At 34.9% G+C, this 18,181-nt stretch overlaps 1 pseudogene; it reads left to right on the top strand.

Annotated features, from left to right (window-relative positions):
- The first annotated feature begins 1,062 nt into the window (after positions 1-1,062).
- The window catches only part of LOC108513967 (phosphoserine aminotransferase pseudogene), a 170,160-nt pseudogene continuing 153,041 nt past the window's right edge, over positions 1,063-18,181 (top strand).

The following is an 18,181-nucleotide window of genomic DNA, read 5'->3' as shown; positions in this document are numbered from 1 at the left end:
CAGATAATTGAAGTAATTATTACAAAGTAGAAATGTTACTTTAATGTATTAAACTAATGTGTTTCATGCTTGTGGTAATTTCCGTCTGCTCTATAGCCCTTCCCTCATCTAATTTATCATTGCCTCAAGGATGGAATGTCACCCAAGGAAAGCAGGAAAAATGATTCTGAGTTTATAATTCACATGCTGCCTTAATGTTGTATGTTCTGCAGTGTTGAATTACACTTTGTATAGGAGTCAGAGCATAAATTATATTCCATAATAAAAAGTACAATGGATTTTTAAGAATGTATGACAGGGAAAGCCCACATTTTTTTACCTTTTCCTAAAGCTGTGGTGGATATTCCCCTTTGCCTGTCCAGGCATTCTTCACCTTCTCTGCTCAAATGACAGAACAGTATGTTGACTTTGTCAGTGATCTCATCTGTCCTCTGATAGAATATCAAAGTGAGAGAGCAGAGTAAGTCACTGTATTAGTCAGTTCTCATACTGCTAATAAAGATACACCTAAAACTGGGTAATTTATAAAGGAAAGAGGTTTAATTGACTCATGGTTCCACATGCTTGCTTTCCTCACATTCTCAACTCATTGGTAGGTTCTTAACAATCTATTCTGGAAAACCTATTTTCTCTTACCAGTAAGTGACTTACAGAAAGGAAAGTTTAAGCAAATTTATTTAATTAAACCTGAGGACAAATTTGACAGAGCCTCCCTGGAAAGGGGGCTTCTTGCTATGAAAATATTTCTTACTATGAATACACAGCCTGAGGACAACAGCCTTTCTTGTTCACATGTACCAGTGGGGAAATATAGCCCAAACTGTTGTTGCAGCTATAAGGGAATCCAGTCTCAAGATGTAGCAACATGTGGTGCAGAGCAAAACAAGGGAGACCACTGGGTTATTTTGGCAAAATTTTGTCCTTGGATCAATTATCTATCTGCTTTCTCTTTAGGACTCTGATTCTGTATACTGGGGTGTGTGTGTGTGTGTGTGTGTGTGTGTGTGTGTGTGTATTTTAAGTTATTTTAAAACTTAATTTGCTTCACTTTTTAGTTCGTTAATGATAAAATCAACCTCAGATAAAGAAGTAGTGTTTGGAGGTGAGTTTGCCAAACAAACAGAAAAGGATGAAGGATTTGGGGAAGAGAAAGAGTGGAAAGGAAAGAAAAATATGGCAAGTGATATGGGACCAAAGGAATGTATGAATGAAGCTGAAGTTAAAGTTACGGGCAGTAGTTTAAAATGTCAGGAACAAATAATGCTCTACTCCAATTGTTTGCTCAGTTAGGAAAGCCTGAGAAATAATATCACATTTATAAATGTAAATATACATAAGTTTTATTAACCCCATAGGTTTTCTGACATAGAGGTCAGTGAGAAAAGTGAGAAACAGAATATCTAAAGAGTAATAACAGTTATGAAAATTTTTTTAAGTAAAATGCATAAACATGTATAGACAAAAACATCTATAAAATGTTATGAGGCAGCAAAATTTCACATTAGGGTATGTGCATTTAGCAAGAGAAAAAAATGGGACTGGAGATGAATAATTCAGGAGAGATGAAAAGGAGATGCGCTTACATTAACTGATATTGATGATATACTTAATTAAGGACCATGATTATCTAAATTCTGTGTATCTAGTCTAAAAAAGTATGTGTGTTTCTGTGTGTGCTACCTGTATGTATAACTATTATACATACCAAGACATATTAAACATAATAGTAAGAAAAAATCACAACCTATATTGTCAGATAAAGTGAGCCACCAAGCCCGGCCTCTTAGTGATACTTTTAAACTTACTAGGTTCCTTGACATTTTCCATTGTGTTAATCTTATTATACTTCTTTTAACAGTAGTCAATGATATTATGTCTTTTTCTACAAAACAGAATGCTCTCATATATTTCTGTAGACATTTATGCAAAGGAGGTGTGCATATTTGTTTACAATAATATACCCCTATAAAACATAATTTTGAAATATTTTTGTATATTTAAAAGCTGCAAATAAAATATTTCATAAAACAGATGTATTTGGTTCAGAGTCATATATGTGTGGATTATATTTCTGTAGGAAATATGGCAATACTTCTGCTTTCAGAGAAAATATTATTCTTTCTTAGCTTAACAAGACATTATCAAACATTCATCAATCTTATGTCTTTTAAAGAGATAAAACTACGATGGACATTACATTTGGACCTAGTAATCTAAAGAAAGGAAACATGTGGAATGGTGGTTAGAAAGGTGACTATATTTTGGGGGAGCAACAAAAATGTGAGTGAAGTAATTACAATTGGAGTTGCATACATTATATATTAAGGGCAGGTACAAAATGCTAAGAGAACATATAGCAGGTAGCAGTTAATAGTTAATAAATAATCTATGTGTTTACACATTCTTTCATAAGTTTAATTTCTTGCTAAGTTTAATTCTTTCTTAAAGTTTCTAATAATCAAATAAAATTATTTTCAGAGTTCAGGCAGTTTCAATCATAACAACAGTCAATAGGCCATTAAAGTAATTTTTATATATTAAGGTATGCAGTTGTAAATATAACCTAAAGTATGTATGAAAGCAGGTTTATATTACAGAATATATAATTGTAGTAATATATGTAGTCATCACCTTTAGTATTTTCAGAAGAAAGGGGAAAGAAGAAATGATGGGTTTAGAGTTTTATCACAGTATTACTATTACAACTTACAATAAAAACCCCTGCAAAGCAAAACTGTGTTTCAACCAGATCTGCCATTTTCAGTCTGTTTCTGAACTTTAGTGTCTTTGCTTAAAATCTTTACTTTTTCCTCTCTTGCAACCACAGCATGTGTTGATGTTTCACTCATTTGTAAACTAGCCCTTATAAGACTTGTCAGAATACATAAGTCAAAATTAATTTCTCCTTCATAGCATTTATGAATCTATTTCTATATATAAATATACATCACTATTATTCATTATAATTTTCAATGTGTTTATTTGTGCATGGATCTTTTCACATTCACCTTTGTAATACTCATTGTCTAACATGGGTCACCAATGCTCACTATATATGGTTGTGGCTAGTTTTGAACATGCATTTTGTCCATGGTAAGAGATAATGATGAGTAATTATGATCAGGTTTCAGATGGATTATAAAATTATTTGAAAGTAAAAGTCAAATTAAATCAATCTTTGATAGCAGGATAATTTTTAAAATAGCGTGGTTTTAGGGCCATAAAGACTTGCATTACAATCCTGGTTTATCAACTTGGTAGTTCTGTGAATATAGATCAAGATTATTGCTCTTGAACTACATTGTCCTCCACATTTGTATAATAAGGATATGATCACATACATTTTACAGTTGGTCTGACAATGAGAAATTATTTTGTGAACAGTTAGATTAGCATCTTTCACATAGCAGATGCTAGAAAATGGTAGCTAGTCACAGGAAAAGTGGCACTAATCAACATCATCTATCGATCATCTAAGGAATGGCTAGAATAAAGTACCAATAAGTCTATCATGTTGGAATTAAGAAAATTGTTAATTCTGTTAGAGTATATATATGTATACTCTATATATGTATATATACTTTGCATTTTTATACCTATGAATTTCAATTAGGTGTCTCAATGATCTTATGTTAATATTTATCAAATCCTAAATGTTCCAAGCCCAGAAAATAATACAAATAGATAAGTATAGTTCCATCTTTACTTTCTTTACTTCTTAAGTAAAGAAAACTTTACTAAAATATGTAATTATAGATGATATAAAATATGTGCTGTTATTTGACAAAATAAGCTTGTTTCTTTTTACTCAATGAACAGAGCTAAAATACTTAATTGGTTTGGAAGCATGCCAATGTTGCTTTGTAGAATGTGCAATACAATTGTACAAAAGTCACACATAGTAAATATAAGAGTATATGTGTATATCTATTTGACTTCTACATTATTTGTCAAAAATATTGAATATGCTTATGGGTAGTTCGTGTTTGTGTGTGTGAGAGAGAGGGGAGAGAAAATAAAGAGAGAAGAAGAGAGAGGAAGTGACACTATGTTCTAAATCCTAGCAATTTCATTCCATTTCAAAGTAAATTTTTAAAAATAATGAAATAAAAATTTTTAAACTGGTAGACAGTGCATCAAAAGTACAGCACTAGTAAACAGCATGTAATATTAATGCAAAACTAATGTTGACTTGCCCCTGAGACTTGCATTTTGAGGGAATTTTATTAAATGTTCCCATAGTGATATTTAACAAAACGCAGAGTATACTTACATTAAAAAAAGAACTACTTTGATCTTGAAAACTCATTTCTAAAACAATCATTTCCTAAGAATGGCTATTGTGTTGTCAGATTGGAGTTAGCATTCATGCTCTTACATTCAATTCCTCAGGAACATAAATCTCTTCAAATGCAAAGGGATCCTAAAAATAGTAACTGGCCAGTAAAATCAGACTTCGCTCATGTTGTCAGTTATTTATACACCATTTTCCCAACTGAGCATCCCTACTGCCATAATGACCTGAATGCATGCAGTGCTCAGCTGCTGAGGCAAAGCTTACAAGCTGATTTTATTGATTTAGACACATTGAACAACAGAAGAGCCCATCAGCACAGGAACATTGGGATACCAGAAGTGTTTTCAAATCATTTGCAATAGGAAATCACTCTGCAGTATGAATATATATTAAACCTGTGTCATTGTTTTCTTCAAAGAAGTGTATAGCCCATAGTATACTGCACTTTAGCAGCAGTGATAAATTTATTCTTCTAACCAAATTGCAAAGGATTTGATTTGATATTTAAGTTAAATGATCACCATTCCCCACTAATGGTTTTATGTTTAACCTCTTTGTCTACCAAAATTCTGGGCATATTGAATTATCTTCTCTTGACTGAGAATAATAACCTTCATATCCGTGGATACAGAATAATACTTTTATTTTTTGGATTGGGTCCCAGACCTCGCATAGAGTCTTCCTATTCTTATACCACAGTAATTGAATTTGTGTTGCCTCTCAGTCATTGAGTTAGACAGTTATTTATGTATAACTTACCTGTCCTTGAAAAACAAGATGGCTTTTACACACACACCACTCCCCCACACACCTATAATACATCGATTCCCGAAGCCAAAGTAATTATAGAATAATTATCTCTAGCTCATAGATTTTAGTCCAAAACTTTTCTCTCCTTAGAAATTTCACATATGGTAATTTATATTCACTGTGTTTGACTTTATATTGTGACATCCTTATCCAATGCAGAATACAAAATATGTCCAATGCCATGCCATAATGGTTGACAGAATTGTCATAAAATGTATAATTACAAATACTTATTTTCATATATTATTTTCCTAAATATAAAATCTCAGTTTGGTTTTAAAAAAAACCTCTAAAACATTTACTTATTGTCATAACCTATTGTAGAGAATGATGCTTTAATGAAATTTTAGAGTTGTTTTAAATCGAAAACCTATTGTGCTTAATTCTATGTCTATGGTTCAAAAACAATGAAAAGCTTTCAAATATTTGATTAAAAAATTGCAAAGCAAGCAAATCAGAAAACAAATTTTAAGTCAATATTTTCTTTACGCTGTGATGATACTAAGCACATTTATATAATCCATGAAACTTACTATTGTTCATAGATATTTCTTAAGATAATAATGTCAATGTTGTCACTCTGAGTCTATCACCATCTTTCAATCAATTTGCCAATACAGAATCAAATCTTGCTTTTATATTAATTATTTAACAATGCATTGCAAGAAATTGTTGATAGAAATAAAGGCTAAACTGTATGTTGTGTGTAAGTATTCATTTTCTCAATATGGAGTTCAGTTTAAACACATTAAACATAAATCTTAGAGTTGTGATAAATATAAACTGTGAAATCTCCTACTTCATGAAATGATCTGCTATGGTATCCAGTAGCATTCACAATTGTTTGGTCTTGAAATGTCTTCAATCATTTTAGGATAGGCTCTTAATTAGTTTCTGAGTCTACTTCTTAATATTTACCTAATATGCAAACCAAAACCTGGTATAATTTGAATCACTATAAATTATTCCTCATGTGCCCTTCAGCAGGCAAGCCAAAAAAATGTACTGCTTCTTTAAATTACTGAAGCAGTTTTTGTTTTATTGTTTATTTTTTGAAGTGTATTAGTTTCTGAGGTATTTTTAATATTGATATTTATGCTTTTCCTCTCATTCAAGAGAAAGAGCCCCTAAAAGGAAAGAATTGTATCTCTCTGAATTTATAGTGTGTGTCAGTGGCTGGCAAACGAATTGTAACAGTCTGTTGAGTTAATTAAAAAATGTTAATTTTCAGACAATATTTAAACCAATGGAAAAATGTGACTTGATAAAAATATTTATATTTATTCTTACCTCAAATATACGTGAAATACATAATGTAAAGGCTAATAATCATAAATGGAGTTTTACAATAACATGGAAAAATTTCAAAAGACAGCATATTTCTGCTTTTTAGTATGTGCTCACTTAACATTGTTGATCGGTTTTTGGAAACTGTGACTTTAAGCAAAAGAATGTACAGCAGGTTCTCAAACAATATTTTTTTCTGTGTATTAGTTCATTCTCATACTGCTGTGGAGAACTGTCAGAGACTGGATATTTTATAAATAAAACAGCATTAACTGACTCACAGTTCCGCATGGCTGGAGAGGCCTCAGGGAACTCACAAACATGGCAAAAGGGGAAGAAACACATCCTGCTTTACGTGGCAAGAAGGAGAAGTGCAGCGTAAAGAGGGAGAAAGCCCCTTATAAAACCATTAGACCTTGTGAGAACTCAGTCATAATCTAATATCCTCCCACGAGGTTCCTCCCATGACACATAGGGATTAGGAGTACTGCAGTTTAAGATGAGATTTGAGTAGGGGCACAGCAAACCATGTCATCATGTAATGTTATTTTTATAACATTGATTGAATCCCTGAATAGACCAATAGGCTCTGAAATTGAGGCAACAATTAATAGCTTACCCACCAAAAAAAGTCCAGGACCATGGATTCACAAGCTGAAATTTCTACCAGAGGTGCAAGGAGGAGCTGGTACCATTCCTCTGAAACTATTCAATCAATAGAAAAGAGGAATCTCCCTTAACTCATTTTATGGAGGCCACATTCATCCTGATACCAACAGCCTGGCAGAGACACAAACAAAAAAAGAGAATTTTCGGACCAGTATCCCTGATGAACATCGATGCAAAAATTTTCCTCAATAAAATACTGGCAAACCTGATTCAGGCAGCACATCAAAAAGCTTATCACCATGATCAAGTCGGGACATTCAATCCCTTGGGATGCAGCTGGGTTCAAACATTCGCAGAATCAATAAACGTAATGCCAGAGCTATATAAACAAACCAAAGGACAAGAGAACCACATGATTATCTCCAGATAGAGCAGAAAAAGGCTTTTGGACAAAAATTACAACAGCCTTCATGCTAAAAACACTCAAATAAATTCTGGTTTTGATGGAACGTACCTCAAAATAATAAGAGCTATTTATGGCAAACCCACAGCTAATATCATAACGAAATGGGCAAAAACTGGGAAAAATTCCCTTGTGGAAAACTGGCACAAGACAGGGATGCCCTCTCTCACCACTCCTATTCAACATAGTGTTGGACGTTCTGGGGCTACGGGCAATCAGGCAAGAGAAAAATCAAGGGTATCCAAGTTAGGAAAAGAAGAAGATCAAATTGTCCCTGTTCGCAGGATCGCATGATTGGTATATTTAGAAAACCCCATTGTCTCAGCCCAAAATCTCCTTAAGGCTGATAAGCAACTTCCAGCAAAGTTTCTCCAGGGATACAAAATTAATGTGCAAAAATCACAAGCATTCTTATACACCAGTAAACAGACAGCAGAGAGTCCAAATCAGAATGCACACTTCCATTCACAATGGCTTCAAAGAGAATAAAATACCTAGGAATCCAGCCTTACAAGGATGTAAAGGACCTCTTTCATAGGAGATAACTACAAACCACCGCTCACAGTGAAATCAAAGAGGACACAAACAAATGAAGAACATACCATGCCATGTATTAGGAAGAATCAATATTGTGAAATGGCCTTACTGCCCAATGTAACTTTATAGATTTCAATGCCATCCCCCATCAAGCTACCAATGAGTTTTCTATCCACAGAATTGGAAAAAACTTGCTTTAAAGTTCATTATGGAACCAACAAAAAGAGCCGCCGCATTGCCAAGACAATCCTAAGTCAAAAGGACAAAGCTGGAGACATTCACGTACCTGACTTCAAACTAACTACAAGGCGTACTAAACCAAAACAGCATGGTACTGGTACCAAAACAGAGCTATAGACCAAGTGGAACAGAACAGAGTCCTCGGAAATTAATACCACACATTACAGCCCACTCCTGTCTTTGACCAAACCTGAGAGAAACAAGAAATGGGGAAAGGATTCCTATTTAATAGAATGGTGCTGGGAAAATTGGCTAGCCATAAGTAGAAGCTGAAAAAACTGGTCAGATCTCTCCTTACCCTATAACGAAGATTAATTCAAAGATGGATTAGAGACTAAATGTTACGACCTAATACCATAAAAACCCTAGAAGAAAATCTAGGTAGTACCATTCCAGGCACAAGGCATGGGCAAGGACTTCATGTCTAAAAACACCAAAAGCAACGGCAGCAAAAGCCAAAGTTGACAAATGGGATCTCATTAAAACTAAAGACGCTTCTGCACAGCAAAGAGACAACTACATCAGAGGTGGAACAGGCAACTACAGAATGGGAGAAAATATTTGGCAACCTACTCATCTGACAAAGGGCAATATCCAGAATCTACAAAGAACTCAAACAAAAATCTACAAGAAAAAAACAAAACAACCATCAAAAAGTGGGCAAAGGATATGAACAGACATTTCTCAAAGAAGGACATTCATACAGCAAGCAGGACACATGAAAAAATGCTAGCATCACTCGCCATTCATAGAAATGCAAATCAAAACCATAATGAGGATACCATCTCACACCAGTTAGAACGGAATCATTAAAAAAATCAGAAAACCAAAGGTGTTGGAGAGGATGTGGGAGAAATAGGAACCACTTTTACACTGTTGGTGGGATTGTAAACTGTTTCAACCATTATGGGAAAACAGTATGGACAATTCCTCAAGGATCTGAACTAGATGTACCATATGACCCAGCCATTCCCCTACTGGGTATATACCAATAGGATGATAAATTAATCTACTACAAAGACACTGTACACGTATATTATTGCGGCCACTATTCCATAGGCAAAGACTGGAATCACCCAAATGGTCCATCTGGACAGGCTGGATAAGAAACATGTGGCACATATACACTGCATGGAATACTATGCAGCCAAAAAAAGGAGAGTTTGCGTCCTTTGTAGGGACCATGGATGCAGCTGTAAACCATCATTCGGTAGCAAACTATCACAAGAAGAGAAAACCAAAACGATCCGCATGTTCTCACTCATATGTGGGAACTGAAAAATGAAGCGAAACTTGAACTCGGGAAGGGGAAACATCAACACATTGGGCCTATCATTGGGAGGAGGTTTTAGGGGGGGCAGGAATTGCATTGGGAGTTATACATGATCTAAATGATGACCTTGATGGGTGGTTGACGATTTGTGGGGTGCCAGGCACACCAACATGGCACAAGTATACATATGTAATCAAACCTGGCACGTGATGCACATGTACCTGTACCCTAGAACTTAAAGTATAATAAAAAAAAAAAAAGTGGTTTTATTATACATTGTTTTGCTTAAAGTTTCAGTTTCCAAGAACCTATCTAGGTTGTGAAGATTTATTTTATCAACTGCTGGGTATCCAATAAATACGACTGTTGCTTGTATATAGTATATTATTTTTGTTGTATTTTGTAACCGATTCTCCAAAGTAATGCATTCCAAAGCTATGTATAGAAAGAGGGAAAAAAATGCCAGTTTGAAAAGTTGCTCTGGTTTTTTTGTGTTTGTATGTTTAATTTATTTCATCAATTAGATCTAGTAATCTAAAAACCCTATAAATATAACAATATTTCAAATTTTAATTTTCTTAAATCTGTACATGGCATCTCTGGAGAGATAGCAAGGATTCTCAGAGCTCATTCCTGTTACCCCTCATATAAACGTATGTGGAATTAATGAAAACTTCTTTTAAGAATCAGTAAGCATGGTGCATAGTGTGTTTTAGAATTATTCTGAATTTTTGACCTATTTTCTATATAAGTAAGCAGTAGTAAAAGTATACCTTGCAGAAAGATAGAAGAGAGAGTGTGTGTTAACATAATATAAAATTTGAAAACAATTTGTTTCAGTATGCATGAAGTAAAATGTTTACTTTGTAATTTCCATCTATTATCTCTGATCATGAAACCTATCTTTAAATTCTTTCCTTTATATTCTAATATTTTGCTATTCAACATTTACTTTACAAGAGAACTGAAGTTTACTTAATTCATTAATATTATACCAAGGATATTTCGTTTTAAGATGTTTCCACCGCTAAGGATGCCTAATGAATTGGAAAACTATATTTTAAATATTCTCTGTTTATATATAATCTACAAATACAGGATATGATATTGGGGTTCTAGATATTGAACAAACATTTAAGTATTACAGTATGCTTATTTCTTGGAACTTTAATAGAATTACACTGACAAAAATAATTTAAAATAATGTATAATTAAATAATATTTGGAGACATTATTTTAGGTAATAAAATTGTATCACGTGGAGAGATGCAATTGTTATCATTAGGGCATGAGTGAGGCATGGTACGCAAGGTGAAGTATGGGTGGAGAGTAAAGAAATTTGTCATACTGAAGGGTTAAAGATTAAAATTGATTATAAACTCCAATGTGATATTCATTTTAACGTTCAGTTCAGAAGATGATGTGACCACATGTGGATGACAGTTAAATACATTCTCTACCTATAATTTCACATTATGTTGACCAAAACTTTTGGATATTTCTACTTTAGAGTTCTAGGTTGATCAAAAAGAAGAGATCTCGAATGGTTTATTAATGCAGAAAATATCAACTATTAGTTGGTGTATTAGTCTGTTCTCGCAGTACTAATAAAAACACACTGGAGACTGGGTAATTTATAAAGGAAAGAGGCTTAATTGACTCACAGTTCTGCAGGGTTTGGGAGGCCTCAGGAATCTTACAATCATGGTGGAAGGGGAAACAGACATGTCCTTCTTTTTGTGTCAGCAGGAAGGAGAATGATAGTGAAGAGGGGCAAAGGCCCTTATAAAACCATCAGATCTTGTGAGAACTTACTATCATGAGAAAAGCATGGAGGTAACCACCCCCATGATTGAATTACCTCCTACTTTGTCCTTCTCATGACATATGGGGATTATGGGAACTACAATTCAAGGTGAAATATGGCTGGTGACTCAGCCAAACCATATCATTTAACCCCTGGCCCCTCCAAAATCTCATGTCCTCACGATTCAAAACATACTCATGCCCTTCCAACTTTCCCCCAAAGTCTAAACTCACTTCATCATTAACTCAAAAGTCGAAGTCTAAAGTCTCATCTGAGACAAGGCAGGTCCCTAATGTCCATGGGCCTGTAAAATCAGAAGCAAGTTAATTACTTCTTGTATGCTGTGGGGGCACAGGAATTTGGTAAATACACCCATTCTAAATGGGATAAATTGGCCAAAACAAAGGGGCTACAGGCCTCATGCAAGTCTGAAATTGAACAGGACAGTTGTTAAATGTTAAACTTCCAAAATAATATCCTTTGACTCCACGTCTCATATCCAGGTCACATTGATGCAAGAGGTGGCCTCCCACAGCCTTGGGCAGCTCCATCCCTGTGACTTTGCAGGGTAAACCCCCCCTCCTGGCTGCCTTCATGGACTGGCATTGAGTGTCTGTGACTTTTCCAGGTGCATGGTGCAAACTGATGGTGGACTTTACAATGTTGAAGTCTGGAGGATTCTGTCCTCCTTCTCACAGCTCCACTAGGCAGTGACCCAGCAGGGACTCTGTATGGGGGCTCCGATCCTACATTTTCTTTCTGCACTGGTCTAGCAAAGCTCTCCACAAGGGCTGCATTACTGCACAAACTTCTGCCAGGACATCCATGCATTTCCATACATCCTCAAAAATCTAGGCAGAGGTTCCCAAACCTCAATTCTTTTCTTCTGTGCACCCACAGTCCCAACACCACCTGTAAGCCAACAAGACTTAGGCCTGGTACCCACTGAAGCAGTGGCCTGAGCTGTACATTAGCCACTATTAGCCACAGCTGGAGCTGAAGCAGCTACAATGCAGGGGTCCATGTCCCAAGGCTGCATAGAGTAGGGGGACCCGGGCCCTGGCCCTGGCCCAGGAAACAGTTTTTCCCTCCTAAGCCTCCAAGTCTGTGACAGGAGTGCCTGCCAGGAAGGTCTCTGACATGCCCTTAAAACATTTTCTCCACTGTCTTGGTGAATAACATTTGGTTTCTCATTACATGCAAATTTCTGAAGCTGGCTTGTATTTCTCCCCAGAAAATGGTATTTTCTTTTATTATTGTATCAGCAGGCTGTGAATTTTCCAAACTTTTATGCTCTGCTTCCTCTTGACACTTTGCTCCTTAGAAATTTATTTCCCCAGATACCTTAAATTATCTATCTCAAGTTCAAAGGTCCACATATCTCTAGGTCAGTGCCAAAATGCTACCAGTCTCTTTCCACAGCAAGAATGATCTTTACTCCAGTTCCCAACAAGTTTCTCATCCCCATCTGAGACCACCTCAGTCTGGACCTTAGTGTCCATATCACTGTCAGCATTTTGGTCAAAGCCAATTAACATGTCTCTAGGAAGTTGCAAACTTTCCCACAATTTCCCTTCTTGTTCTGAGCCCTCTAAACTGTTTCAACCTCTGTCTACTACCCAGTTCCAAAGTTGCGTCCACATTGTTGGGTACCTTTACAGCATCACCGCTCCCCCAGTACCAATGTACTGTATTAGTCTGTTCTCATGCTGCTAATAAAGATATATCTGAGACTAATTTATAAAGGAAAAAGGTATAATTTACTCACAGCTCCACAGGGATGGGGAGGCCTCAGGAAACCTTCAATCATGATGGAAGGGAAGCAAACACATCCTTCTTTCACGGTGGCAAGAAGGAGAAGAATGAATGTGAAAGGGTCAGGGGAGAAACCTCTTTTTAAAACTACCAGATCTCATAAGAACTCACTGACTATCATGAGAACAGTATGGAGGTAACTTCCTCCATAATTCAGTTACCTCCCATTAGGTCCCTCCATTACACATGGGAATTATGGGAACTACAATTCATGATGAGATTTGACTGGAGACACAGCCAAACTATATCAGTTCAGGAAGTAGCTAAGTAGCTATCATCTAAAATGGTTTATTTTGATTATTTTTCTTAAATAAGTGAATTTCTGTATGCAATGGCCTTAATGGAAAAAATCATTAAACAACTATGTAATCTGTAGAAAATATGAAAATTGAAATATTCCCTATGGAAACATTACTGTACATTACTTTGCCATCAGTAATTTGTGAGTGAAAGGCAAAATATATAGAATGTATTTGTGCAAAATATTCAAATAATCCAAAATAAGTTAGAGAATCTAGAAAAATAGTACAAAAGTAGATGATACAAGTAAAAAACAAACATAAAAAATAGTAGATCTAAATTAAAAAATAAAATTAAGACATAAATAATAAAGTTAAATATATAAGCTGTCTAAACAGCCCAAAAAATTGGAGATTGTCAGACTGGACCACAAAATAAAACACAACTGTATGCTGCCCACTCACGAACAACTTGAATTATAAATATACAGACAGATTAAAAGTTAAATAATATAAAATAATATGTCATGCTCATATTAACTGAAAAAGGGAAAATTTCATAGTGACTTTACTAGTATTAAACAAAGACTTCAGATAAAATAATTATAACAGCAAAAAGTTACATCATATTGATAAAGTATTCAATTTAAAAAAAAAACCCTAATAATTTGAATCATTCACACATCTAATCATGGAGCTTTAGAACACCTTATCTTATATTGTTTAGTTCATGTATCGTATTAACATGAAATTTTTGATAATTACACAATGGCTATAGAATATGTTAACATTAGGTGGAGCAAGATGAAGGGTGTATAGGAACCCTACATTTGTAAGTTTTTCGATGTCCTTAAATTATTTTAAAATAAGTTTAAAATGCCTTCTTGATTTCTATAATACACTACACCTGGTAGCCTATTTCAAAAGAAACAAATAAGTCCACCTGGTATAGTTTCAATAATTTGTAATGTTTTTTAGTTATTGGTAGAACAAAGAGACAAAAATTGGTAAGAATGCAGAAAGCTTGAACAACGCTATCAAACCTATCCTTAATTGACATTATAGAACACTGTATCTAACAACACTAGCCTACATAGTGTTTTCAAAGAACATGAATATTTATCAAGAGAGAGTGTATTCTAGATCACAGAAGTCTTAATACATACAAAATATTCAACACACAAAGTTTATGTTCTCTGACAAGCATGGAATTCAATTAGAACTCAACAATAGAAACATATGTGGAAAGTGCCCAAATATTTGGAAACAAATATAAAACACTTGTAATTAACGTTCTAAATAATACTAGGGCCAAAGGAAAATAAAATGAAAAATTAGAGACAAGAAGTGCCTCAAATCAATATTTTGTTTTCCATTTAAGAAAATATAAAAAGAGGAAATGGAGGTCAATGTTTAGAAAGAGAGAAAAAATTTAAAAAATATCACAGCAGAAACTAGTAAAGCGTAAGACAGAAGAAGAGTAGAAAAAATGAAGGAAGCTAAAAGGTGTGTTTGAAGATCAGAAATTGATAAAGCCATAGCCTGACTGATTAGGTAGAAAGAGAAAAATGCCATGTTACCAATATCAGAAGTGAGAGAGCAATATCACTACAGTCTGCAGATATTAAAGGTTACTATGGAAAAGTTACGAACAACTATAGTTTAGCACATTCTAAAAATTTGAAATGTCTCAAATCAATATTTTTAAGTTGTCATTTAAGAAATAAAAAAGAAGGAAAGAAGGTCAATGCTTAGAAAAGAGAAAAAAACTTTAAAATATCAGAGTAGGAACTAGTAAATATAAGACAGAAAAAAATGGGAAAAATGAAGGAAGCCAAAAGGCGGATCTGAAGATCAAAAAATGGATAAAGCCCTAGCCTGACTGATTAGGTATAAAGAGAAAAATCTCATATTACCAATATCAGAAGTGAGAGAGTCAGTATAACCATAGAGTCTACAGATATTAAATGATACTGTGTAAAAGCTATGAACAACTATAGTTTAATACATTATAAAATCTTGATGAAATGAACCATTTTTTTTGAAAGACAAAATGATCAAAATTGTTTCCAATAAAAATAAACTGTGTAACTCCCTATCGAACAGTTTGAATATGTACTTAAAAATCTTTTCATGGAGGAAACTTCAGGCCCAGATGGCATCAATGGTAAGTCCTACCAAATGCTTAATTATAAATAAAATGAAGACATACATGCATTTACAAAAATGTCAAGAGGCGGGAACATCTCCCAACACATTTTATGAGGCTCTAATTTATCTGACAACAAAACCAGTTCATGATACCATAATAAAAGATCACTACAACTCAAATCAGTCCTGAAAGCCGAGGCAGCAGTTATTCCTAATGAGGTAATAATTAATTACTGCAATACACTTTTTAAAAATTAGGAATTCCAATTTCTAAAATTATCTTAGTGTTTATCATTACCATCCTCACAATAAAATAAAATTGAACAAACTGAAGAGCAGCAACTGATTTTGTATCCACCAGATAACTGAAGTGATAGGGAAAATCACTGCTCTGAAAAGCGAAATTACATATGGATCCTGACAATTACAGATTACTAGAAGCAGAATCCCAGGAGTAGAGCTTCAGGGGCAGAAGACGACTCCTGGAAATAATACTGGTAGAAATATTCAAGTTGCAACTGATCCATTTCTAGCAACCTATTGTGGACTAATTTGAGAGTTAAAAATACTGGAGGCCCAATTTTTAGGGAGAGTTGGGCAGGAGAGGGGAGAGCACATTTCTCTGAATTTTACCTCCAGCAGCTTCGTCAAGTTCTCAGGGTGAAGAACAACAACAACAACAAAACAATCTTCTCTTGCTTCTGGCAGCAGAAGTGAAAACATAACCATTTCACTATATATCTCCAATATTCTCTTCTCCTTTAAAAAGAACTGATCTTAAAATGAAGTATTTTTACTACATTTTAACCTACTAGGGTTTTACCCGTGCCTAAATAGTCTGGGGTGAGGAAAATATCCAACTTCAGTCCTGCCTTTTATGTGGGGAAAGAAAACAGCCAATTCTAGCTCCATCTAGCTTTTGATGTAAATGAAGGTATATAGATAACTTAAGCCCATGTAAATGAAGGTTATAGATAACTCTATCCTCCTTGTCTCACCTACGGAAGAAAAAAAACAAAGCTGAGAAGCACTTGTGAAGGTTACACCACCATGATGCTGGCTCACTAAAAGACTGATACTCAATGGAAACACTATGGAATGCTTCCTTTCCCTGGCAGGGTGCGGTGACTCATGCCTGTAATCCCAGCACTTTGGGAGGCCAAGGCGGGCAGATCATAAGGTCAGGAGATCAAGACAATCCTGGCTAACAGGGTGAAACCTCATCTCTACTAAAAATGCAAAAAAATTAGCCAGGCATGGTGGTGGGCGCCTGTAGTCCCGGTTACTCGGGAGGCTGAGGCAGGAGAATAGCATGAACCCGGAAGGCGGAGCTTGCAGTGAGAGGAGATCATGGCACTGCACTTCAGCCTGGGCGACAGAGCAAGACACTGTCTCAAAAAAATAAAAAAAAATTAAAAAATAAAAAAAAAAGAATGCTTCATTGCTTCCTTTCCCCCCATACCTTGCTACCACATTAAATCAAGCACCTGTATTATAACAGTGGATAAAGAACTGTAAAACTAAGATCCTATTTAAGAAAGAGTTTCCAGGGAAACTCAAAAACAATGAGGATGACCAAAGAGGGCACTAGAGGAAACTGAAGCATCTGAGACATGCAGTTATAGCAAACATATAGCCTAACTCATAGGCAGATAAACACAAAAGCTCATATTAAAGGATTATTTTCTTCAGTTTCTTTTATCCAATACCTGATGTCTGATTTTCAGCAAAAAAAATACTGAATTTTGTACAAGATTTTACTGAATTTTGGACAAAATCACTGAATTTTGGACAAAAATATCTTTGTCCTTTTGGACTGCTGAAACAAAATGTGATAGACTGGGTTGCTTATGAATAACAGAAATGGGTTTCTCACAGTTCTAGAGGCTGGGAATCCCAAGATCAAGGTATTGGCCGACTTGGCGCCTGATGAGGACCTGCTTTCTGGTTTATAAACAGTGTCTTCTAGCTGTGTCTTCCATTGTAGAAGGCATGAATGTGCTCCGTTGGGCCGATTTTATGAAGATATTAATCCCATTTATAATTTAATCACTTCCTAAAGGCCCTCTCTTCCTTATACCATTGAGGACTAAGTTTCAACGTATGAATTGTGAGGTGACACAAACATTCAGACCATGGCACATGCTAAAAGGCAAAAAATAGTTTGAAGAGACAAACACGATCCAAATATGTCAGAAGTTTTAGTATAATGAGACAGGGAATTTAAAATAACTGTGATTAATATACTAAGGACTCCAGTGGAAAAAAGTAAACAACACACAGGAACAGATGGGTAATGCGAGCAGGAGAAAGAAACTACAGTAGACTCAAAAGGAAATGCTAGAAGTTAAAAATATAACAGAAAGAAAGAGTTTGATGGGCTTTTCAGTAGACAGGATACTTTTGAGAAAAGCAGTGATCTAGAAGTTATGTCAATAGAAACGTCTCTAACTGAAAAGCAAAGACAGTAAAAAAAAAACAGAAAAAAAAAAAAAAAGTAACAGAATATGCAAAAACTGTGGGATCACAGTTTTTATAATCCCACAAGGATTACGGAGACATGATGGGAATACTAAAAGAAGAAAGAAAGGAACAGAAGAAATATTTGACATAATAATGACTTGGGACTTTTCTTTTTTTTTTTTTTTTTTTT

The sequence above is a fragment of the Rhinopithecus bieti genome, unplaced genomic scaffold, assembly GCF_001698545.2.
Source record: "Rhinopithecus bieti isolate Rb0 unplaced genomic scaffold, ASM169854v2 scaffold_33082, whole genome shotgun sequence".
Lineage (NCBI taxonomy): Eukaryota > Metazoa > Chordata > Mammalia > Primates > Cercopithecidae > Rhinopithecus > Rhinopithecus bieti.
The sequence above is the reverse complement of the archived record's forward strand: the minus strand, read 5'-3'. Positions and strand labels throughout refer to the sequence as shown.